Raw genomic sequence first — 8,732 nt, 5'->3', positions numbered from 1 at the left:
ACTTAAATTCGGCGGACCAATAACCACACCACAAACAGTTCTTTACTTTATCCTTTTCACCAGTTTATTTGTTCGAACTCAGCCGGCAAGAGGCATGGAGCTGCGTACCAGAGGGACAGTGTTCCTCTCCCTCTAGGAGCTCGTAATGGACCTCTATCAACAGGTTACATACAGCAGCATTTATACAGTTCAAAGAGGCCATCATCATCCATATATGGAGTTCTTTTCCAGTTCTTGGTACAAGATTGTCAAACTACAAAGTACAGAGGGCCGGTCAGCCTCGGAGTTTTTATCAGACACACACATCTGTTACTCTACAGGTGAGACCACACCTGGAGTACTGTGTGCAGTTTTGGTCTCCAAATTTGAGGAAGGACATTCTTGCTATTGAAGGAGTGCAGCGTAGGTTCACAAGGTTAACTCCCAGGATGGCGGGACTGTCATATGTCGAAAGATTGGAGCACCTGGGCTTGTATACTCTGGAATTTAGAAGGCTGAGAGGGGGATCTTATTGAAACATATAAGATTATTAAGGGATTGGACACGCTGCAGACAGGAAGCATGTTCCCGCTGATGGGTGAGTCCAGAACAAGAGGTCACAGTTTAAGAATTAGGGGTAGGCCATTTAGAACAGAGTTGAGGAAAAACTTTTTCACCCAGAGAGTGGTGGATATATGGAATGCTCTGCCCCAGAAGGCTGTGGAGGCCAAGTCTCTGGATGCTTTCAAAAAAGAGATGGATATAGCTCAAAGATAGTGGAATCAAAGGTTATGGGGATAAGGCAGGAACTGGATACTAATAGTGGATGATGAGCCATGATCACAGTGAACGGCGGCGCTGGCTCGAAGGGCCGAATGGCCTACTCCTGTACCTATTGTCTATAGAATCAGACAGCTCCGTCCTTGATTAAAACAAAGAAGTAATTTAGCGATTTCACAACCTCACAGCTGTGTGAAGCAAAAACAAAGGATGCAACTTATGCTAACAGAGTATGAGGTCCTTGAAGGTCATTAACCCCTGCACCCCCAATATCCTCAAAAACTCAAAAAGCATCGAGTTCACACTGGGGAATGCTGTTCACCTGCTCAGATTGTGGGAAAGCATTCAATCGCTCATCTGACCTACTGGCACACCAGTCAGTCCACACTGGGGATTTGGACATTCACGTGCTCAGACTGTGGGAAGGGATTCACTCAGTTATCTAACTTACGGGCACATCAGCGAGTTCACACTGGGGAGAAACCATTCACATGCCCAGACTGTGGGAAGGCATTTAGCCGATCATCTGACCTGAAGCAACATTTGCAAGTTCACACTGGAGAGAGGCTGTTCACCTGCTCTGAATGTGGAAAGGGATTCACTCAGTTATCTAAGCTACTAGCACATCAGCGAGTTCACACTGGGGAGAAACTATTCATCTGCTCACATTGTGGGAAGGGATTCAGTAACGCATCTCACCAGCGGGAATATGCTACCTGCCTGCAGCGTGTCCAATCCCTTAATAATCTCACTTGAAGGAACATCAGCGAGTTCACACTGGAGAGGGACTATTCACCTGCTATGACTGTGGAAAGGGATTCACTCAGTTATCTAATTTGCTGGTGCAACAGCGAGTTCACACTGGGGAGAAACCATTCGCCTGTTCACATTGTGGGAAGACATTTACTCGATCATCTGACCTGAAGCAACATCAGCGAGTTCACACTGGAGAGAGGCCGTTCACCTGCTCTGAATGCGGGAAGGGGTTCAATCATTCATCCAACCTTCAGAAGCACTACCGAGTTCACACTGGGGAGAAAATTTAAATCTGCATGCTGGATCACAGTTATCAAATCCAGAGGCAAGTTCACAAGTGATTGTTGGTGTTGAATTCTGCAATTATTGCTGCTGCCAACCACACCCAGTTCTGCACCCTGGTCACTGGGACTGGGAGGAGTTTCTTCTGCTGCTGTTCACATTTAATGCGACTGGAGTTTAATATTCTGGATCTGTAACAAATAAATCAGTTTTATTTTAAACTCTGTCTCAGGTACTCAGTGAATCTACAGCACATTTAGTGCACATTAGGAAATCAACTCTGCCCAGGAGGACCCTGCCAGTATTTTTGTTCCATGACAGCCCTTTTAAATCCTTCCTTTCTGTTCACCTCTTGCTCTCCCTGTGGTGATGGGTTCCAAAGTCACCACCTCGTAGGTGAAGAGGTTTCCTGTGAATTTCCTGAAGAAGTCGAGCTGAATGCAGTTACAGTATGTCTGAAATGTTGTTTGTCCCCCAAATCTCTGGGCCAAAGAAGAGTGATATTGGTAGTTAACTAGAATTATCTTTAGAAAAGAGTAAATAGTCAGTGTTTCAGGCTGAGGCCCTTCATCAGGACTGGGAAAAAAGGTGATAACTCAGCAAGAAGCTGAAAGAAGGGGAGGCAGAAGTACAATGCTGTAGGTGAAAGCAGGAAAAGGAGAGATGTGAAGTAAAGCGCTGGAAAGTTGATTGGTGACTGAGATACAGAGCTGGAGAAGGGGGAATCTGATAGGAGACGTTTGAGGACCATGGAAGATAGGGAAGGAATGAGATGGACATGTGAGGAGATGAGGTGAGCGAGGGAAACAGGAATGGGGGAATGTTGAAGTACAGGACAATTACCAGAAGTTCAGAAAATCAATGTTCTTGCCATCAGGTTGGAGGCTACCCAGATGGAATATACGACCTGAGTGTATCCTCATTGCAGCAGTAGAGGAGGCAATGGACTTGCATGTTGGAATGGGAAAGGGAAGTAGAATTGAAATAATGACCACCAGGTGCTCCCTCTTTTTCTGGTGGACAGATGTAGGATGGTAGACTGCTTCACTGAGCACCTGTGCTCCGTCCACCAGAAAAAGTGAGATTTCCTGAAACGTCAACTGTTTACTCTTTTCTGTAGATGCCTGGCCTGCTGAGTTCCTCCAGCAACTTGGTAGTTAAACACCTGCTCATTTCAACGTTATGGGTCATTTTCACTTCCAAAGGGCTGTGTCTCATACAGCGCGATTGTTGGAATACACCATTGTACACATCAAGACTGGAAGCAGAATAGGTGTTGAATGTTCAATGGAGCAGGGTGATAAACCAGAAACGGGTCAGCACGGGGCTGAGTTTCAGCCTGAACAGTGGGAGGTGTAAGAGGATATGATGAGCAGAGAAACAGCAGGAGTGTGGCAACAAATGACGGAGTAGTAACATTTTTAACCTGATTGACACAGAAAAAAAATTAGGTTGAATTTGATACGCAAACAACAGGAATTCTGATTTGATTGTTGACACACAGAATGCCTGTTGACATGGAGTATATTGCTTGTGGAAGCTTGCTGTGTTAAACTGGCAGCTGAGTTCTTATAAAAATATTCACTGGATTGGTATCATTTAGCAGATGCTTTCAGTGGCACTGTTCTTACTCAGAAATCTCTGAGCTTAAGAATGTACTATCACTGTGAATCAAGTATGCAGCTGCCTTGTGTTCACAGTTCTGCTCAAAGGTACGTATGGTTTCAGTAGACAAAAGGCTCTGGGAATGGGTGTGCTGGACTTCCCAGGCACAGCTGAGATTATGCTACGTAAACCTAAGGGATTTGGGACTCACACAAACAACAGGAATTCTGCAGATGCTGGAAATTCAAGCCACACACATAAAAGTTGCTGGTGAACGCAGCAGGCCAGGCAGCATCTATAGGAAGAGGTGCAGTCGACGTTTCAGGCCAACACCCTTCATCAGGACGAGGGGTCTCGGCCTGAAACGTCGACTGCACCTCTTCCTATGGATTTGGGACTCACTCACTCAGGCATGAAGAACTTTTAAAGTATCTTCAAGTTAAATAGTTAAATGATTTTCTACCAATTGAAGTGGAACATTGAGATCAGGTCTGATGACAAAAACCAGCTGATGTCCATCCCTTGGTAGTTAATGGGAATAGTTGAGACTGAGGCCTAAAAGAAATTAGAGCTGCACAGGAAAACAAACCTTTCATGTCACCTTTGGTTCAGCAGCAGATCACCTTTGTGAGTTCTCCACCATCAATCACCTCAGTGACAGTGATCAGAAAGTCTCCAGAAGCAGCTGTGTAAATACCGTGTGCTCCTGGGCAGTGAGACATGTCCAAAATTGTTAGCTCTAGGAATGGACAGATACACACTGGGCCAAATCACAGATCAATGACGGACAGAATTAACCCATCATAATACAGAGAGCAGGGAATTTGATGCTGAGTCCAGATGCCTGAACCGTGATCAATAGAAGTTGAGGATTTGTTCTCTTAGCTTGTGGTGTGCCTCACTGTAACAGAGAGATGTTAGACATTACCTTGGAGACTAAAACTATGCGGCATGCTGTCCTTCACCCATAGATAGCTTTTGTAAACTTTTTACAGAGTACAAAAGGCTCTGGACAGTGTGAGGTGTAAAAGGATATGATGAGGAGCAGGGAAACAGAGCAGGAGTGTGGCAGTAACCTCAAGCACAATTCATCAGTTCTGCTCTGGGTCAGTTCACTAGCACTTGATTACCAGAGATTATATATGTGGCTTTGGAGAAATGAGATTGCATCTAGATGAATACACCTCATAGAAAGGAAAACCTGGACATGTCTCTGGCACGACCCTGCCTGCATGTCTCATACACCCCTTCCCCCCCGCCCCCAATCCTGTTTCTGGGTCTCAGGTTTCAGTGGGACTCAAGTGCAGACCAATGAATACTTTTTCACTGGATGTATTAGGCACAAAGGCAACAGTCTTTCAAAAACAGAAGGCTGGCACGAATCCAAAATGTCAGGCAGAGGTCTTACCAGGAAAGGCAGTCAGGCGAGGGCAGACAATCCAGAGCGCACAGGCAAAAATCAGGTCCAAGAATGGGCAAAATCCAAAACACAGAATCAGGCAAACTTGGTTGGCAGAAGTTGCAATGACAGGCTAGAACAACTCAGGTCAGCACTGGAATGAACTGGCAGAGAATGCCAGTCAAGGCAGGGTAATGAGTGAAAATTAGAAACAGGTGGGTGCAAATGAGGAGACAAGCAGGTAATTGGAGGAAGTCCAAAAAGGAAACGGGCTGGGCCAGAACCCACACGGCCAGCTGAAGGAAAACAGAAATTAAAGACTGTCATCATCCAGAGCTACCAGCAGAGGCCCTTCGACCCAGTGTTCAGGCCGGATCCTTAACAGTAACCCCCCCCCCCCCCCCCCCCCGTCCACGGGCGTCTCCAGATGCCCTTCTTGCTGGTACGGGATGGCTCCTATGAAAGTCCTTAATGAGAGAGTGATCCAGGATATCTCGAGTGGGAACCCAACACCTCTCTTCGGGGCCATAGCCCTCCCAATCAACGAGATATTGCAGACCACTACCTCTGCGTTGAACGTCCAGTAATCGGCGCACAGTGAAGGTCTCTGAGCCATCGATGAGACGGGGAGGGGTCTTGGGGGCAGGACAGAGGGGGCTGCAGACAAAGGGCTTAATCCTTGAAACATGGAATGTAGGATGGATTTGCAAAGGGTAGGGGGTAGTTTTAAAACGTACTGCCGAAGGGCTGATCACCTTGGTGATGGGGAAAGGTCTAAATGTGGCGTGGCGCCAGCTTGCGGGAATCCACCTTCAAGGGAATATCACGCGAAGATAACCACACCTTTTGACCCTGGCGGTGACGGGGGGCCTCGATGTGGTGATGGTCTGCTTGCTGCTTCATTCTGGTTGTAGATTGAAGCAGCGCCTTTCGGGCTCGTCTCCAGGTCCGTGAACACCTCTGGACAAATGCTTTGGCTGAGGGAACGCCCACCTCCTCCTCCTGAGACGCGAATAAGGGGGGATTTGATAGCCAAGACAGCACTGGAATGGGGATAAACCTGATGAAGCAGAAGGCAAAGAATTAATGGCGTACTCGACCCAGGGAAGTTGCTGACTCCGAGAGGAAGATTCCTGAGACGTCACACAACGGAGCATCACCTCCATCTGCTGATTAGCCTGCTCGGTCTGGTCATTACTCTGTGGATGAAACCCAGATGAGAAGTTAACCCTGATCCCGAGTAGTTTGCAAAAGGCCCTCCAAAAGTGGGAGGTAAATTGCGAACCTCTATCAGATACCACTTCAACGGGCAGACTGTGAACACGGAAAACATGCTGAATCACCAGGCTGGCAGTCTCCTTGGCAGAGGGCAGCTTGGGAAGGGGAACTAAGTGGTCCCATTTGGAAAAACGATCCACTATGGTAAGCACGGTAGTATTACCGTCGGATGGAGTCCAGTGACAAAGTCCAGTGCAATGTGTGACCAGGGCCTTCTAGGAACAGGCAGGGGTTGCAGGAGACCAGTTGGTGGCTGGCTGGAGGTCTTGTTCTGTGCACAGATTGGGCAGGTAGAAATGAAGCTCTCAACGTCCTTCCTCAGGGATGGCCACCAAAATCTTCGACTGATGAAAGCCGTCGTGCGTCTGATGCCAGGGTGACATTGCCAGCCTGGAGGTGTGTCCCCACTGGAGAACCTGGGAGCGGACAGACTGGGGAACATACAATAGATTAGCAGGGCAGGCACTAGGAACAGACTCACCCTGCTGGGCAGACTGGAGCACAGATTCAATCTCCCACTGTGCTGTGGCGACCAGACATTGCTTGGCAGAATGGTCGTAACCTTGGGCGTCTCGTCGGTTGTTGGAAACTGCCTGGAGAGCACGTCAGGCTTGCCGTTCTTAGAGCCAGGATGGTAGGCCAGAATGAATCTAAAACGGGCAAAAAACAGGGACCACAGAGCCTGGCAGGAGTTGAGGCGTTTGGCTGAACGGATATATTCCAGGTTCTTGTGATCCGTCCAGACTAGAAAAGGAGTAGTCGTTCCCTCAAGCCAATGCCGCCATTCCTCAAGAGCAAGTTTAACAGCCAATAACTCTAGATTGCCGATGTCATAGTTGCGTTCTGCGGGCGAAAATTTGTGGGAAAGAAAGGCGCACGGATGTAGCTTGTCATCCTCTGCTGAATGCTGTGACAGTATAGCCCCTACTTCTACATCAGAGGCGCCAGTCTCTACAATAAACTGCCTTGTAGGATCGGGCTGAAGGAGGATAGGTGCCATGGTGAAACGAGTCTTTAGATCAGAAAAGGCTTTCTCAGCTGCTGGATTCCAGGCGAACTTCGACTTGGAGGAGGTTAGAGCAGTCAGCAAGTTGCTGAAATTTTGAATGAATCGATGATAGAAGTTGGCAAACCCAAGAAAGCGTTGGACATCTCGTCGAGAGGCGGGTTGTGGCCACTCCTCTACCACCTTGATCTTCTGAGGGTCTATCTGGATTCCTCCAGAGCTGCCAGCGCTGATCACATATCCCAGAAACGAAGTTGAACTCCGGTGAATTTCACATTTTTCCGCCTTCACAAATAACTGATTCTCTAGGAGTCTTTGGAGCACCCGACAGACATGCTGGATGTGTTCAGAGAGGGACCTAGAAAATATCAGAATGTCATTTAAGTACACAAATACAAATTGATTCAGCATATCTCTGAGGACGTCATTCACCAGGGACTGGAACACAGCAGGACCATTAGAGAGTCCGAAAGACATTACCAAATATTCGTAGTGCCCAGGGGGCATGTTGAACACGGTCTTCCACTCATCCCCCTCTCTTTTGCAGACCAGATGGTAAGCGTTGCGGAGGTCTAGCTTGGAGAAGATAGAAGCACCCTGATGACATAAGAGGAAGAGGATAGCGGTTCTTAATGGTGACCTCATTGAGACCTCTATAGTCCACGCAAGGACGCAGGGACCCGTCCTTCTTGGGTACAAAGAACCTGCTGGGGAGGAAGAGGGATGGATAATTCCTGCAGCCAAGGCCTCCTGGATATACTCGTCCATCGCTTCCCTTTCAGGTGGAGACAGGGAATACAGGTGGCGAGGTTCCTGGAAGGAATTCTATAGCGCAGTCATAGGGGCGATGTGGGGGTAAGGTGGTGGCCCGAGTCTTGCTGAATACCAGCTTTAGGTCCAGATATTCAGGGGGTACAGAGGACAGATCAGGAAACTCTTCTGTAGGCAGAGGAACCGGACTTTGAGTAGCATGAGCGACACGCAGACAATGACTTAGGCAGAAAGGACTCCAGCTTAACACACTGTTATTAGACCAATCAATGTGTGGACCTTGCTGAACTAGCCATGGGTGGCCTAACACAACTTCAGCTTTGGGGGAATCTATTACATGGAAAGCAATGCTCTCCTGGTGATTGCCAGAAATGAGGAGACTCACCGGAGCTGTAGCGTGGGTAACCATGGCAAGTTTCACTCTGGTTAAGCCGCTGGCCTCCAGGGGTTGCTTCAGACGGGAGAGTGGCATCCCGAGATTGGCCGCAAAGCTGGAACTGATAAAGTTTTCCTCAGCCCCAGAGTCGATGAAAACTGAAACGGTGTGTCTCCTCCCTTCAGCCAGTATAAAAGCAGGTAGCAGGGTTCGAGTGACGGGGAACCGGGGGAAGGAAGTACTGCTCACCCGTAGTCCCCTCTTTACGAGCAAGCGTTGGCTTTTATGGGACAGGTAGATACATAGTGACCAGCCTGACCACAATACAGACAGGAGTTGGTACTGACTCTCCTCCTTCTTTCCGAAGGAGACAGACGGGTACGATCAATCTGCATGACCTCCGTTGCGCTGGATGGGGGTGACTGAGGACTCAGGGAAGGAGATCTGGGTGCTGGCTGGGAAGAGGTCAGACGCCCCCTGGTGGTTCTTTGTGACCCCCG

Source organism: Mobula hypostoma, chromosome 11 (assembly GCF_963921235.1).
Source record: "Mobula hypostoma chromosome 11, sMobHyp1.1, whole genome shotgun sequence".
Lineage (NCBI taxonomy): Eukaryota > Metazoa > Chordata > Chondrichthyes > Myliobatiformes > Myliobatidae > Mobula > Mobula hypostoma.
The sequence above is the reverse complement of the archived record's forward strand: the minus strand, read 5'-3'. Positions refer to the sequence as shown.